Raw genomic sequence first — 18,033 nt, 5'->3', positions numbered from 1 at the left:
TGTTCTAGGCCCTTCACTCTAGGCCCAGTGGCACCAATGGGCAGTGGTGGTGGGGACTGTCAATCTCCTAGAAGCTATTTTTAGTTTCAGAATATATCACAGAATCCCAAGTCTGAAAAAGAACTTCGAGAAGTTCAGCTCTAACTCAGGCTTGTACTCTATCTATCCCTAGTAGATCAGAGGCTTCAAAATATCAAAACTTGGTATTTTTTTTTATTACCCTGTATCCTTCAGCTAATTATCCCAGGATTTCCTCTCTCAAACAGTTGGTAAAAATACATTTATTTGGAACAACAGGATGATAGGAATAGATAAGGTGGGAATTAGACAGAACTGTGTCTGAGTCGAGGAAAAACAAAAATTGCTGAGTATTTTAAAATCACCATTACTGAAGAGAGTATTCTTTTGATAAAGTCTGTTACCTCTGACCCTTCCTTTCCATCATCACCACCAGCAGCAGCACCCTAGTTCAGGAAAAATCAAGTCACTTTTAGATTCTGAAAAAGTACAGGACCCATTTACCCTACCTACTGTCCCTGTCATCTCCCTTCTGTCCACTCTACCCTGCACATGCAGACCATGTAATTTAGTTCTGGAACCTCACTTTCACTAAGCCACTACACACTCGCTCATAGACCAGTGATTCTTCAAGCAGAAGCACCCATAAGAGATGGGGAACAGAGGACTTAGCATTGTAGGGGAGTCATTCTACAACACTAACCATTCAGGTTAGAGTTTCTCCAGATACGTGCAGGAACTATCAGCAACAGAATCAAGTGAGGTGCTTGTTTAAAAACGCAGATTCCTCACAAATATTCACAGCAGCATTACTCAGCTCAAAAAGGAGAAACCATCCAACAGAAGAATGGACACACAAAAATGAACCCATTTTATGGATGCATAGAATGGATACATTCCTTAAAAAGGAATAAAATACTGATACATACTACAACATAGATGAGCCCTGAAAATATTATGCAAAGTGGAAAAGGCCAGTTAGAGAAGGCCACATAATGTACGATTCCCTTTATATGAAAAGTCCAGAATAGGCAAATGTTTAGAGACAGAAAGTAGACTGGTGGTTGCTTGGGGCTGGAGTTGACGGTGGGAAGCGACTGCCAATGGCTATCAGGTTTCTTTTAGAAGGGACAAAAATGTTCTAGAAGTTGCTAGTGGTGGTGGTTGCACACTGCCGATGTTCTAGAATTTGCTAGTGGTGGTGGTTGCACAACACCATGAATATGCTAAAAACATTAAATTTTACACCTTAAATGCATGAGCTGTATGACATGTGAAATAGCTCTCAATAAAGCTGTTTAAAAATCCAGATCCCTCAATTCTCACTTAGATCTACTAAACCAGAATCTCTGAAGGGAGGCCTAAATATCCTCCCTTTGAACAGAAAGAGCAGGTGATGTGCCTTTTCACTAAGTTCTCCAGGAGATTCCTGAGTACACTAAAGTTAACACTGCCTTTGATCTTTTCTGAACCTTAAAGGCTATACCAGTGTATTTCCATGCAGGTGCAGTGGCTCATGCCTGTAATCCCAGCACTTTGGGAGGCTGAAGAGGGAGGACAGCCTGAGGCCTGGAATTCGAGACCAGCCTGGGCAACACAGCAAGAGACTCTCTCTCTAAAATATTTAAAAATTAGCTAGGTGTGGTGGGGATACCGAGGTGAGAGGATCATTTGAGCCCAGGAGTTCAAGGATGTAGTAAGCTATGATTATGCCACTGCACTTCACCCTGGGCAACAGAGCAACAATCCTGTCTCAAAAAAAGATTCTGGCCAGGCGTGGTGGCTCATGCCTGTAATCCCAGCACTTTGGGAGGCCAAGGTGGGAGGATCGCTTGAGTCCAGTAGATCGAGACCAGCCTGGACAACATAGAAAGGCACCATCTCTACAAAAAATAAAAAAGCAGTCAGGTGTGGTGGTGCACACCTGTAGTCTCAGCTACTCAGGAGGCTGAGGTGGGAGAATCACTTGAGCCCAGGAGACAGAGGTTGCAGTGAGCCATTATCATGCCACTGCACTCCAGCCTGGGCAATAGAGTGAGACACTGTATAAACAAAACAAAACAAAAAAATCTAATGTATTTCCTACTCTGCCCTACACAACCCTCCCATGTGACCAGTGTCCTGATGCTGGGGAGCACAGAGACCGTTGCTGAGCTTTTGCTCTTGCTACTCTCTCCTCTTTTCCAGAACACCCACAGTTCTGTCTAGGTCTTGCTACTTAAAGCTACATCAAGATTACTATGGGTCACAATAACAATTCTCACAATGAGGATAGGAGAACCCTTGGGGTCTTCCTATCCTCATGCATGAAAGGAAGATGATGGACTGGGTAACGACTAGACTTTCTCCCTTACCTGAAATCATGAGCCTCTCTGAGAGAGACTCAAGAAAGACTCCAGGCAAACAGCCTTTCCTCCATACAGTCCATGTTTTATATCCATACAATAATGTGTATTGAGCAATTTTCTCCCCCACTTAATGTGTGGGGAAGCTAAATAACTTAAAGAAGAATCTTTTTGTTAAGGCTCAGAAAATGTATACCTAACACAAGGTGGAGTCCAGCATAGGACAGGGCCTCAGGTATTTGATGCACTCCTTAACCGATCCTCAAAAAGTCAATCCTTTAGCTTGAATCTCTTCCTGGATCTCCAGGTTTGCTGAGGTATCCATACAGAGCTTTTGCATGGGGACCTGGCATTCTGTGCTGCTCTGTTTGACATAGGAGGTTTGCTTTCCTCTACTCCAAGGTGATACTATCAACCACTATCGTAAACACTTGAAATGTGCATTGTTTTTTCTATCAGTAATGATGACTTTATGACAGCATTTGAGAGAAACTTAAGGTTAAAGGCCCCGTGCATGGTCATGAAATGAACAGATAACTGACTCATAATCAAATTTACAATCTTATTTGAGGCAATCTAAAGCCATCCGTTATAGCACTCCCCAACCCCCTCACCTCCCTAACACACACACACACCATCCCCAGTAAAAAGTCAGGGCACTGTAATATTACTAGAAGCTACACGATTTTGACCATTTCTCTTTAGTGAGTACTCATCAAGATGAGTAAACACAAATTCCATATGAAAATGTATGTGAAGAGGTACTTCCTACAAATCAAAGCCACTTTTGAAGAAGATAATTTTGGCAGCATATTTAACAGATGGATTCTGTTAAAAGAATATGTATTCTTATATGTTTTAGCAACTGTAGTGACAAAGTTACTTCATAAAGCTAAAATTAAGATGCTCCAAACATACACAAACATGCATGCATACACACATACACAAACACACACAGTATATACACACACACTTTTCAGAACACTAGGAAACTACAAAGTGCTTGATACTACAATGCTCATCCGTCAATCTACTTTCAAAATTCTGACTTCTATAATTCCTAATCATATTTTTTCATATATCTGCAAATTAAGAGAAAATACCTACCTTTTCTTCCGCATGTACTGCCTCTTTTCACATTTTAAAATTATATAGATAGAGCGAAACCTTGGTAATTTAAATTAATTGGAGAAAAAGGGCCCCCCTAAATGTATGAAAAGAAGCATTTGCAACAAGAAATTTAAATACAGCTAAAACTTTCAACAGCACTGCCAGGTGGAAATCCTCCCTGCTGTATTTAACAGATAAGACATACTTATATCTGTAACAATTACTACTTAAAAAATATTTTCCCAAGTACTTCAGAATAGTTTTATTATATTCTACTCCTTCTCTCCACCACTTCCCCAAGCCCATCCTTGTTTTACTTATTTCCCAAACTCTTCATAGGCAATGAAGAAAGTACTGGGATGAAAAGTAGTTATATAGGTTCAGTATTCCTCACCTGAAATGCTTGGGACCCTAGGTGTTTCAGATTTCAGATCTGAACTCTAGATTTTAGAATATCTGCATATACATAATACGAGGTATCATATACAGGTATCTTGGGGATGGGACCCAAGTCTAAACATGAAATTTCTGTTTCACATACACCCTTATACACATAACCTGAAGATAATTTTATACAATATTTTAAATAATATTGTACATGAAACAAAGTTTTGGCTGCAACCAGTCACATGAGGTTGGGTGTGGAATTTTCCACTGTGGCATCCTGTCATCAAAAAGTTTCAGATCTTGGAGCATTTTGGATTTTCAAATTGCAGATGCTCCATCTGTATTCTCTTCAGCACCCAGATCACACAAGGTAAAGAATAATTTAGTTTTGTGAGCTGGATCCGAAGTACTAGGAAAAAACCGAAAGGGTACCATTTCAGTTCATTTTCACAACCCTATCCCACTCCATGAGCAAGTAAAGTGATAAAGAGTACTGCTCTGGAGAGGCAGGAAACTTGGATTATCCTGTTCCCACCAAGAACTATTTCTGTGTTCCTAAGCACAAGTCCTTCTCCAGCTCCCTACCTTTCTTTTTTGTTGTTTGTTTTGTGTTATGTCACAGCCCTAGGTTTCTTCTCATATGCCCACTCCAGTTGACTTTGGTGCCTGCCTCGAGTGCAGAGTTGAGAAAGATTCACGGCCCTCACTCAGTGATAATTAGAGATGGCTGTCAAGGTCATGGGATTAAGGAGACGGGAGATGCACGTCACATATTTGCCATCCACTGGTTAGAAAAAAGCACGGAGGACCCACCTGCTCAAGTTTTCTGAGGAACGACAGTAACAGAAAAGAGGAGGCACATCTGAAGTTGGAGAAGTTGGAGAGACAAAAGTCTCTGGCTTCCACTTCTAATTCACTCAACATTTCAGAGATAATGTTAATATCTGGAAATTCAGAATTGACTAATTTTAAAAATTTTAAAGCAACATCTAACAATTAAGATATTAGGATTAAGCACAACTGTTCAACTCATATAACAGCCATCACAACTGACAGATATCACACCCAAAACACTGATACAAATGAATTATCTATGTGGAAATCATATTTGTCATTAACGTCATAAAAAGTTGAGATGGCCGACCTGAGAATTCATTCCCTCAGTTGTTCAAACATTTACTTGGTATCTTATGCAGCTGGCACTGTGCAGACCCTGGATATATAGTTTTCCACTTATGGCTGACTTTGTAATTGAGCTATTCAACAGATTTTTAAATAATGAATCGACACTGAGATTTTCAAACCTCCATGTTCTTGATCTTCACAAGACAGCCTTATTAGAATCTTGATTGTTTTAATGTTCTAAGAGGCTTCTATCAGAGATATTAAGATAGTGCTATGACTGAAATTATATTAATGGCAAAAACCACAATTACTTTTGTACCCACCCAGTAATTTAAAATCTTCATACTCCTGAGGGCTTAATACACCCTACATTCGATTTGCGCATGGTATGTGTAGTGCCGTCCCCTACCTTCGATCAACTGAGGACTCAGTACTGATCTTCCCACGGAAATCCTCCAAACCTCTGCGGACAGCTGTGCCACATTTTATCCTGTTTCCAACATTCACTAAGGAAATTTCCTCACCCCTAATGAATTCTTACTGTTTTTTCTAGGGTTTAAGAAAATCCTATGGTAAAATATCTTGCCCCTAGTTTTATATTGTACTCCTATAACACACATTTTAAAAGATGTTTTCCTACATTCTTGATTCAAATATTTAATTCGGAAACAAGAATTAGTAAAGTAATAATAATAATTTGTGATGAACTAATTTTTACTTTTACTTTGCAAATTAAATAATTTTACTTTGCAAATTAAATAATTAACAATTTGTGCTGAACTAAATTTTACTTTGTCCTGTGGGTATTAGTTGCTCACTATGAATTTTGAGAGCTCACAGGACATTGAAAATCCCATTTATCCAAAACTAATTCTGTGAAATTCAATACCATGACAAGTCAGTGCTCTTGTCAATGCCTTTTTTGTCTCATAGAAAGCTAACTTATCACTTAAAACACAACCCTGAATATTATTTGGCTATTCTTTGTAAATTTTAAAGTCTGACAGTTAGATACATGAGTAAAACTATTACTATTTTTATAGCTTTTGTACAAGCTAATCATTTTAAGCATCACACATTCCACAGGAGAGTACCATCAACACAAATAATCATACAATCATAATGGCTACCTTTTGTAGAATTTATTTAAAATGTAGTTTTTAAACGATCAATTGCAGTTTGTTTTTTTTTTTTAGATTTCACTACATAAAATTTATCTTTTTATTTATAAAAAAGTGTAACACTGGCACCTACTTTTAAATCAATTAATTTATGAAACCATTCTCTTTTGTAGGATGTGTATTGTCACTGAAATATACATCCTACAAAATACAGTTTAAAGAAATGTAATAGCTATGTACAAAACATTTCAAACATTTATATTCAGCAGATCAATTGCATTTCAAAATATAATTACGAAGGTACAGATTTGTGTGATTTGATATATGGATATTACATTTAATTTAAAACACATTTTACAAGGGATTCATTCTAGCACTAGAGACACTGACTGAAACGCACATGATACTGAGGAAAGATGACCGCGGTGGCCATCTGGAGATCTGGGTTTCAGTTCTGTTACGTATGCTAGCTGCATGGGTTAGGTTTCTCAGTCTACATTTATTTGCAACATAAAAAGGTTGGACTAGACTACCTGCAAATTCCCTTCTAATATGAAATTCTGTGGTACCAGTACAGCAGTTTTGCTAATTTGGGATTAAAGTCATAAATAAAGGCCTACTTGAAGAAATTTTCCCTAGAAAGTACCTTGTTTAGCCACATAACTTTACAGAAAAATTACAATAGCTGTACAACACTCATTTAGGTCACACCTTGAATGATAAGCATTTTTAGGCTGTCAGCTTTTCCAGGAACAAGATGTGGCAAGCAATTTCCTGGTTCTAAGTATATTACTTACTCTGAAAAAACCGAATGGCTGAGGTGATGAATGATAAAAGCTTCAAGATCCATGAACCAAAGTGGTACATTCTCATTTCTTGCTAATGTGGACTATATGCTCTTGCAGATTTCTAATTATTTAGAGATCTCCAATTACTTGGAGATCTAGAGCTAGGGCTCTCAAATTCTCCATCAGCCTTCACGTGCTACAGAAAGATCACAAATGGAGAACCATTTCATTCTTATAGCCCCTGGCAAATACCAAAGATTCCAAATCATATTTTTACATCAGCATTAATTTTTTCCCCAGTGAGGGTTTGATTTCATTTCCAGCATGTTACAACCTATACAAGTTTTAAAAATGCAACATCAGGATTTAAAATTTGCAATGAAATTTGAAAAAAAAAAAAGTTTTTTAATCAGCAGCACCTCTGAGATTATCTATTTCATCCCTTATTTTTCAGAGGTTACACCACTGATTAATGGCAGGATAAGGTCTCTTGCTTCTCAAATCACTTCAAATTTCTAAGCATATTTTCCACCTAAGTTTAGAAATGAAATCTAACCAAGTTATAAGCTCTTTTAACGCCCACACACATATGCACTCACTCTTACTTATCAAATTCCAAAATGTTAATTATCCCACTGTCTTTCCCTATTATATTAGCCTCTATGTGAGAAGTCCCAAACCCGGCAAGTACTACGGCTCACAGAGAAAACAAGTATTATCCATGTGAATAACAGCAGGTCTCTAAAAGACCAACAGCAGGAGAAAAAGATGGCTTCCATCAAGATGATAGTTTAGAATACAGGCAAGGTAAGTTATGTGCCTTAACTAGAAGTACATTACCTAAAAATAGGAAATCAATTATTTTCAAAAAAGGTATATTTATTTTCTAAACAAAAGAAAGATGACTCAAAATTATCCTTCTCATTCTGTTTGGAATCTACACTGTTTTGAGCATGCAGCTTCCTTCCATCTCCAGCAGTGGCCTGGGAGAAATGGAACTATAAACTCTGGTAAAGGTGAGGAAAAGCGAGAAACCACATGAAGCCAGGAACTCACTACATGTGGTGTCTGTTTTTTAATAAATCTATCCAGGTGAAAATTTCTAAGGTATGTGACATAGGAAAAATACTCTGCTACATGCTAATACATCTTCTGTAGAAAACTTCTATCAAGCTTGAGAAACTCTGAGCTGAAGAGTTAGAAATTCTTTAACACTACACTTCAAAGAACTTTTAATAATATACACTGAGAATCTCCCCAAGACCGAACGTTTCTGAACACACACATTTTTAAGATCTAATGTTCACTAGAGAATGCCTTTTGGATAACTCTGTTCTAACAACTTAATTCAACTCTCCTAATGAGATTATGTGAAATCCCAATTTTATAAAGATTATATGAAAATAAGAAATGTTATTAGCATTTCACTTACATAGTTCCTTTAAATAAGAACTCAGCCCAGTTTTTACATAAAGAGTCACATAATCAAATAGGCAATTCATGAGTCTAAAGGACTAATTGTACAATTTAATTTATCCATATAATAACAAAATACGAGTCACATTTCCACATTAAACATGGCTTGAAATTGCCAATTTTCCAACGTGCCCTTGGAAGCATATACCATTTGTTCTTTATATTAAAAGGAATCCAGAGATTTTCACTTTATTTTTTTTTAAAGACCAGGTCTTGCTCTGTCGTCCAGGCTGAAGTGCAGTGGCAGGATCATGGCTCACTGCAGCCTCTACCTCCCGAGGTCAAGCAAACCTCCTACCTTAGCCTCCCAGGGAGCTGGGAATACAGGTGTCTGCCACCATACCCAGCTAATTTTCAATTTATTGTAGAGACGTCACTCATTATGTTGCCCAGGCCAGTCTCAAACTTCTGGCCTCAAGTGATCCTCCTGCCTCAGCCTCCCAAAGTGCTGGGCATACAGGTGTGAACCACCACGCCTGGCCCCGAGCTTAATTGTTTAGGTCTTAGACAACAAATCTCAAGCATTCATTTCTCCTGGATGAAAGATCACTTTTTACAAATAATATTTTTTAAATCTTCTGCAATTTCTGCCACCTTTACAAACAGAAAAATAAAAACTCTCTGGAATAGACTATATATACACCCATAGGGCCCTTCCAATGTGTAGCTAAGAAACAAGCAATGTGGCCATGCACTTTTAACATCGGAATCCATTATGCATTAATAGTTCAACAAAGGAAGCACTTTTCCCCAGACTCACATTCCATGTTACCACTTCCACAGTCAAAGCACTGAGGTTAATTCCTTTGAATTGCTATCTCTTCTCTTCTGCATACCATCAGCAATCATAACTGTAATCATAAAAAGTCTAGACCTCAAAGAAGCAGAAGTCTTAGATAATCACATCAAGGAGCTGCAAGTTTCAATTGCCTAACAAGAGCCATGGAGTGTCGATGAGTGAAGTGGTCAACCTTTCCTTTTTTATTTCCTTTTGAAAAATATGGCTGAATATTTCTTCCTATTTAAAAATTAAAGAATGTAAAAGATGGCAAAAAGCAACTGACAACCCAGCTTCAGTATCAAGAGTCAACAGACAGTCAGGGGGACTGGTAAACTAGAGAGCAAATGCCCTTTCTTAACAAGTGAGCTGCTATTTAGTTCGAGACCCTCACTACCATACAGGAATGCAGGCCGTGTTGCCAGATCTTTCAGTTTCTAAAGAAAAAAAACAAAACAAACAAACCAAAAAAGCTAGAAATCTTATTTTACATGAAATCCCTGAGTTCTTAAATGTTGCTTGCAAAGTTTTTAAAACACTGTACAAAACCAAATGCAAAAAAAATCTGTAGGCCATATCCTGAAGCCCAACTTTACAAATTCAATCTCATTGATCAAATCAAATGAGGCAAGCAGTATCATCCAAAGATGTCCCACTACTTGCTCAAAGTTGAAAACATAATCTAAGATCAAAGAGATTATTTCATCTCCTTGTAGCACCACATATTTACCACACGTTGATTCATTTCATCACCAAATTTACTACGGAGCTGGAGCACCTACTATGGATTAATATGCTGTTCCAGAAACTGAAACTTCACCAGTGCCCAAGACAAAAAAAGAAAGGCAAAAATTCTTGTTCTCATTAAGTTTACATTCTCGTAAGGGGAAAGCAACAATGAATATAAGTAAATTATGTAGTATGCTAGAAAATGATACATAGTATTTTAAAAAACAAAACAGAGTAATTGAAATCAGGAGCACTAACTACATCGTCCCCTACCTTATGAAAGTTTTATTTGGGGCCAAAATCTTTTCTAAGGAGATAAGAAGCCGAACATGGCCAAACCATGTAACTGGACAAATTGACTTTGAATGTCTCCATTTCCTTATCCATAAAATAAAGATACTGTTACCTGATCTATGTAGCCCCAACTTATGTTGAGGACAACCATTAGCTAAATATTTGAGTGAACAAAAGTGAAAATAACACTGTTTTAATGGTAGAAGCATAATACTGCCTCATAAATCTTTCCAGAGATTCAGAATATACATATGTATGTGTGTGTGTGTGTGTGTGTGTGTGTGTATTTTTTTTTTTTTTTTTTTTTTTTTGAGACAAGTTCTCACTGTCACCCAGGCTGGAGTGCAGTGGCACCATCACAGCTCACCACAGCCTTGACCTCCCAGGCTCAGGTGATCCTCCCACCTCTGCCTCCCAAATAGCTGGGACTACAAGCGTGCACCACCACTCCCAGCTAATTTTACTTTTTTGTAGAGATGGGGTTTTGCAACATTGCCCAGCCTGGTCTCAAACTCCTGGCCTCAAGCAATCTTCCCACCTTGGCCTCCCAAGCTGCTGGGATTAAAGACATGAGCTACAGCACCCAGCCCAGCATACTTTGTAAATGTCCCAAGCACTTTGATCCTTCCAAAGTAACAAGTAGCCACTAAAATCATTTTTTCCCTTCCATTCTGATGTTGACTAATCCAAAGGCTACAGAACTGTGGCAACCTCCATGACCTCTAGGAGAGGCTCTTACTTTTTTATACCTCTCTATTGTCTGAAAAACAATTTTTTACTAAGAATATAAATAACTTTCATAATTAAAACAAAAAATAAACTAAAGTCACAATGCAGTTAAGAAACAGAACTAAACCTATGCCTGGGTCCACATGGCTACTATACTTTCATTTCACAAAAAGATCAATAGATTTAACAGTGTAGAAACAAGATTTATAATTCCTGATTTTAGTGTGTGTTTTTTATTATAATCTGACTACATCCTGAAGTCTAAGAAGATGTCAATATACAGAAGAAATCAAGTTCTTCATATTTTCTACCCATCTTCACTCTAATTATTCAGCACTTACCATTTTTATTATGAATTTGCTTCCTACCAACTACCTGATGTCTTGCATTCTCTGTGAAGTTGCTAGTGAAGTGTTTTATTTGATTGTCGTAATTACAGGACATGATCATTGTGAGATACCCCTCCATAGGTCTCTCATGCTTCTACATATCCTGCCATTTTGTATCAAGGCCGTTTCTCAAAGTTATGTTTGCAGTGAGCAACCTGAACAGACAAATGAGGTAATATCTTCCCCCTTGGAACAAAGAGCAAGTTCATTTACTGCATGCTATAAAAGCAGCGGATTCTACGAGTTTAGTGTTCCTCAGCAGCAACGCAAACCCAAAGTGTGTGCAGCTCCATCTGCACGCTCCATCCTTATCACCCCTATGGGACATGGGGGCAAGGATGAACCAACATAGGCATGCCAGTAAGTTCTAGGCACAACAGTTTACACTATTTGGTATGTCAGGAGTAATACAGTTGTTTTTCTGTGGTACAGGAACCCCTTGTCTTCTCCCAACATCCATGAAACTGTGGCAGGCTAACTATCACTTGAAGTAATGTAAAATCAAAACCCAGAGTCAACAACATCAAATCAAGTTAAATAATCACTTATTTATTCTGAGATGTTGTTCTTGGTAAGCTTACACACCACATTTGCAAACATTCTAAACCTAACAGCATGCCTAGTTTCTTCTGTACTTTATCACTAAAGCACACAAACATACATACAGACATGAAATATCACGCTCCATACTGGGTTTCAGAAATGTTTAATAAACTTCAACGGAATCTAGCTTTCACTAATTCATTACCTCTTACTTCTAAATGAGTAGAGAGCTACATCTGGATGTGAAACTGGCATTTCCAATCCAGTTTTCTACCCTTGCACTCCCTCAGCACTGACTTCAGAGAAAAGAAGACTAAGTTCTAGGCAAAGAGTCATAAAAATCCACATTAAGTCAAACTTCTCTGGGCCTGAATCTGTTTACCCACAAAGCAAGAGGGCCAGACCAGAGGGACTTGTCTCTTTTTCCAGTTACAATTCCAGTGATTCCACGTTCAGCCTATACATGTGTGGAACATTCTTTGCTGCTTCGTTCAGTGCTGGAGTAGGTTACGAAGTGTGCTCCTGCTGAACGGCTGGAGAATGAACTAGATGTCCTCTCAGGATGACTCCCGGCCCTATAATCCCATGATGTGCTTATAATGGAATTTGGCTGTCCTTATAATTAGAAATGTAGCTTGCTGGTCACACATCTGGATCAGATAAATCTGCACAAATAGCATTTCACCAGAAGCAGAAATGCCAAGCATCCAGCAGCTGTGTTGTTACATCAGCCTTGAAAATAACAAGGAATACTATTTATCCATAGAAAGTAAACGACTGGGTCAGGCAGGAATAAAGCTCAGTTTATTCGCATTAGTTGGGGACAGGAAAAAATGTTTATAAAAATATATACTGGTTAGACCTCCACATTAATTTATGAGAGTGATGAAGAAAATAATTCATATACACAAAAGAATTCAAATGCCAAAACTATATCCTTATTTCCTGCCATCTTAATGATGAGTTTCTTTTAATTGAACTTTTATAAATGTAAGAGGCTCCCCTGACTTGCATCTCAACATATCACGCAGAATTGTGAACCTAATCCACAATTAAGTATTATCAAAGTGTCAAATGTACCCTGGGAATATTCACATCCATAGAAAATAAATGTGTTTCAAGTTAACAATTAATTTCACTCAGCCATTGCGCCCGGATAATATAAAACAAGAGGAAATTATTTTCCTTAAAAGAAATAACAGCTCTTTTTAGCAATTAGGTAAGCATTAACTACCTTTCACTTTGAAGCACATTTCTTAAAACCGAAAGCGTAATGCGCTAATCTAATTGCTCTGAAGAATAACTGTCAAAAGACATGACTAGTGACAAATAGGTGTGAATACCAAATCTGTCACCTGTTACTAACCTTACCAACATAGCCATTTGATCTTCTAATTTATAATACTGTTCAGAATTTTATTTTCTGCATTCAAAAGTTTATTCAGCATATTATTGACTTAAGGAAAAAGAAAACTTTTCTATCAAGTTGATGCCCTATTTTGAAATGTATGTATGAAATTAAGTCTTAAGGTTTTATCCTGTAAAACGTAAAACTCATAATAGAGTCACTTTATATAAAACTATTATGTACCCATAATAATTAAAAATTAAAAGTTAAAAAGTCACTTTACATGCAAAGCACAAATATGGAAAATCACAATATTAGCATGACTGCCCTTACTTCAAAATTCCAGACTCATGTCAATAAGTTTTGTGCTCTGTAAAGAAAAACAAAGAGAACAAAAATCAGAGAGCTACTGAGACAAAAGAAACGCCACCCACACCACGGTTACATTTCTGATTAATGAAGAAAACAGTGATGATTAGAGAAGTAAAGTAAGACAGAAGCAAATTTCTGTAGTTGCTAAGTGGGAGAATCCAAAAGGTAATCGAACTCTCAGTTCTTACATCTGTAAACTGCTAGTGCCAATTAATACCTATGATCAATCCCGAAGAGAGTACTGGGATAAAAAAGTCAACTGAATAGATGAATCTTAGGGAAAACAGAGTTAATACATCACAACTTTCAATCGCTATATATCTATTGTTAAACTAAAATCTTAGACTAGAATGACACCCTGATGGTCAATCAGTTTTTAAGAGTGCATTAACTATTTCCAAACAAAGGGAAACAATGTAAGCAGCTGAAGCCCTTAACTTGTATGAATTCCTAAGTAAGTTACTATAAGGAAAATGAGTCCAACCCTTGAAACAATCTAACAGTTGCATTCCAACAGAGAATCTACCCTACAAGGATTTTACATGAAACACATGAGGTGCCCTTAATAGACACAGAGAGGAGATTCACAGTCTAACTCCCCTCTGAGGCCTGGCAGGTTTTTACTAAATAAACATCAACTTTGAACCCAGGATGGACACATCAGTCTACCACCACCAGATTACAGGTGAGCTCTGAGCCTTCGGGCTTTATCCCAAAGTGAAACAACACTAGAAGGGCAGGTTCCATCCCTTCAAGACTAGAGTCAAAAATTCAAAGATTCCGGCCTGGGACAGTGCCTCACACCTGTAATCCCAACACTGTGGGAGGCTGAGGCAGGAAAATTGCCTGAGACCAGGAGTTCAAGACCAGCCTGAGCAATATAGCAAGACCCTTCGTCTCTAGGAAAAAAAAAAAATTTAATTAGCCAGGCATGGTAGTACGTACTTATAGTCCTAGCTACTTGGGAGGCTGAGGCAGAAGGATCACTTGAGCCCAGGAGTTCAAGGTTGCAGTGAGCTAGGATCATGCCACCGCACCCCAGCCTCAGTGACACAGTGAGACTCCGTCTCTTAAAAAAAAAAAAAAAAGAAAAGAAAAAAAGAAAAAAAATTCTAAGCTTCAGAGGATGCCTTCAACTTCAAGGGTGGGAACTCCCAAGACATGGTTAATAGCAGGACCACACTCAATTTCAAAAATCAATTAATGAAATATCCAATCTCCTTTCAAAGCCCTGGATACAAGGCAATTAATGAAACTGGGTAGTACCCCTTTATTTTATAATTCAGGTAACTGAATGTCATTAGCAACTAGGTCTAAGAATGAAGTATGAACACTTTGTAAGGCAAACCTTATTTTTCTGTTTTGCGTTTTTCCGTAGCTCCATTTTCTTGACTGGGCATTTAACAAACTTTTTGTTTTAGGACCCTGTTTGTGATCTCAGATTTGAAGCTGAGCATCTGAGATGTTACACAGCCTCATAGACAGGGTTTCAGTTACCAAGACTGACAGATCAACAGCTAGGCCAGCAGTGCAAAAATCCACTATCTGTTTTTAAAGCAACGGATTTTCTGCCTCCATGCTTTTCATTTCCAGGAATAATACTTCTCTCACGACAGGCAGAGACTTGTAAAATGAGGAGGAGTACTTATCAGAAACCAGACTTCCTCCCTCTCTACACCCAGCACCTCTCTTTAAAAAATGTCCCAAATCCTGTCTTTATTAGAACTTGAATTTTGTCATCTTAAAGGATACTGGTGACTTGCCCATATTATGGCTATACAGGAATTATCTTCCATCCCCAGTGCTAACGTAAGACCTCAACAACAGCCAGCACAAGAATAATCCCAAGATACCTCTGCTTTGGTGGCAGAAATGCCCTGATTGCAAAATTTCTTTCCAATTATCTGAAGTCTTTTGTGTCTGTATCTGTCCAATTTACTCGCCAGTTTGTTCTTCCTGATCTCTTCTATTAAACTAGCAGGAGCATCTGGTACTGCAGCTCCCAACACAGAATCCCCCCAAGGCCAAACTTCATCTTTGGAGAAAGGGAGAGACCCATTCTGGATTTAACAAGCATGAGGACCACACAGGTTCCTGAGACTTAAAACACATTTATTTTTTTTCCTCCAACCAGCCGAGGACAGAAGATACTGAGGCCTTGTCTCAACTCTAACATGCTATAGTTTAAGAGCATGACTTTTGCAGTACTTAAGTAATGATGAATTCATAATTTTGTTGTCATGTCTTCCTAATTCTGGGGAGATCATTCATTCATTTATAAATCTAGGGCCAGATCAAACTAGGTCAACCAATACTGACCTTATATAAATGTCAATCTCTACCAAGGCCCTACTGCACACATAATTTCTATGAGGCGTGAATTAAATTATTATCTCAAAGGTTACTAAAAGACCGACCTCAGAGATTTCGTGGGGAAAAGTCATCAGCGTGTTCTTTATTACCTGTATCAACAGATCGTGTAGTAAACACATTCCCGTGGCAATCATGTGATGGTCATCACCAAGAGAACTTCCTTTAGAAGGCTGCCTTGGGCAGGAACATTGAAAACTTTCACCTGAATTGCCCCTCTTATTTGAGGAATGCACCCTCAAACCAATGAGCACAAGAAAGACGCCTGGGTGGCAGCGGGCAGAAAGTTATCAATAAAGTCAAAGTGTTTAGTGCAGATTGCCCTCAACGAAAGCACCACTGTTTTCTCATCTACATCAACCTTAATGTTTCAGTATATATAAATATCTACCCCCAATCAGCCTACTGCTCATTTCAAAGAAGCTAGTATGAAAAGACAAGGCAGGTTTTTTTCACAAATGAACTTTACTATTTTCAAACAAAAGGAAAGGAATACATTCTGCAGTCCCTGGCTCCTCTACCTTCTTCTGATGCAGCGACCTACATTCCACTGGAGGTTGACATTGCGACAGCCCCCAAACCACAAGATACTATTTGCAGGTCCATATTACAAAACAGCTATTTTCACATATTTCAAATTGGGGGAAGGGTTCATTTTAAGAATTAGTACAAAGTGTCATCTCACCTTAAAGAACAAGTCTAAGGAAAAGAATTCACAGAAAAAGAGTTTAAAATATAAGCTCTGGCTGGGCACAGTGGCTCATGCCTGTAATCCCAGCAATTGGGGAGGCCAAGGCAAGTGGATCACCTGAGGTCAGGAGTTCAAAACCAGCCTGGCCAACATGGCAAAACCCATCTCTACTAAAAGTACAAAAATTAGCCGGCCACGGTGGCGGGAGCCTGTAATCCCAGCTATTTGGAAGGCAGAGGCAGGAGAATCGCTTGATCCCAGGGGATGGAGGTTGCATTGAGCCGAGATCAGCCCCTATACTCTAGACTGGATGACAGAGGGAGACTCCATCACAAAAAAAAAAAAAATAACAAATACAAGTAATTAAAAATAACAAAATATGAGCTCTAATTTGGATGTCTACCTAAAGTTATAATAATTAAACCCATTCCACTTTTCTGTGTGTTTTATTTTGGTTACTATTTTTTGTTTTGAGGCATCATTCCGCTGTAAGCCAAAAATATAATTTTTTAGGTAAATGTAATACCAAATACTATTCCAGTCCACCTTTGGGAACTTAAATTACTAGGCAACTTAAAAGTATTCAAGTTTTCTTTTTTGGGGGGAAAAAGTCAAATATTTCTATAACGGGAGCCTTTCTACATGAGATCACAGAAAAGAATTCATTAATTTTCTCTCAGACAACCACACTGGAGGCCAAAATCTTTGTTCAGGGAAGGGAGAGCGCATTCATCAATTAAGTGTAGTAATGTTGTGGGGCTTTGTTTATAAGTCCGACATAAATCGCCATCTGCTAACTTGGACTAGAAAGCTTTAATTGATATTTATGTAGTTCAGAATAAAGTAAAGGAAGAGGCCTGTGTGAAAACACCACTCCATAATGATTTTCACACCCCTGGATCAATGCAATCCTATTCTGACTGAATAATGTCATGTTTAAGGCTTCCTTCCCATGCCCTTTCATTATCTAGACATTAGTTTTCTCATGTTCGAAATATATTTACATCTCCTATGACAAATTCCTAATTTGTAAATTTTCAAACAACAAAAGGAAAAAAAATCAGACTACTTTTTAAAAGGTAAATAAACTGCAACTTCACCTAAGCACAGATTTTCAGTGCTTCAGATTCCTTAAATTACATTCAACTTATTATAAACATTTTTTTTAACCAATTTATTCCTATCTATTTCAAATGCTGGACCTCCAGTTATTCTTTCTTGATTAATTCTACTTACCTATCATCATTTTCAAGTTGTATTTATTATGTGATTTGATCACTCATTTATATAATTTCATTATGCAGATTTTGTTTTCTAACTAAAATGCAAGCTTTGAAGATAGAGACCCTATCTTTTGTTTATTTTGTTCATTCAAATCTCTTGCCCTATTACTTTACATAAAACAAACATAAGTCATTCA

The 18,033-nt window shown here is 37.8% G+C and overlaps 1 protein-coding gene across 4 annotated transcripts in view; it reads right to left on the bottom strand.

The window, feature by feature from the left end:
• Positions 1 to 18,033, bottom strand: part of FNDC3B (fibronectin type III domain containing 3B) — a 364,538-nt gene that overhangs the window by 307,826 nt on the left and 38,679 nt on the right. Inside the window, exon 1 of one of the 4 annotated variants that reach the window (XM_077991687.1) lies at positions 13,514 to 13,581. The exons of the other annotated variants lie outside the window; for them this stretch is intronic. The gene's annotated coding sequence lies outside the window, so the exon portion shown is untranslated. Of the gene's footprint in view, positions 1 to 13,513; positions 13,582 to 18,033 lie in introns of those variants that run through there. 4 annotated transcript variants of the gene reach the window in all.

The sequence above is a fragment of the Macaca mulatta genome, chromosome 2 (genome assembly GCF_049350105.2).
Source record: "Macaca mulatta isolate MMU2019108-1 chromosome 2, T2T-MMU8v2.0, whole genome shotgun sequence".
Lineage (NCBI taxonomy): Eukaryota > Metazoa > Chordata > Mammalia > Primates > Cercopithecidae > Macaca > Macaca mulatta.
This window is presented reverse-complemented; position numbering and strand designations above follow the sequence as displayed.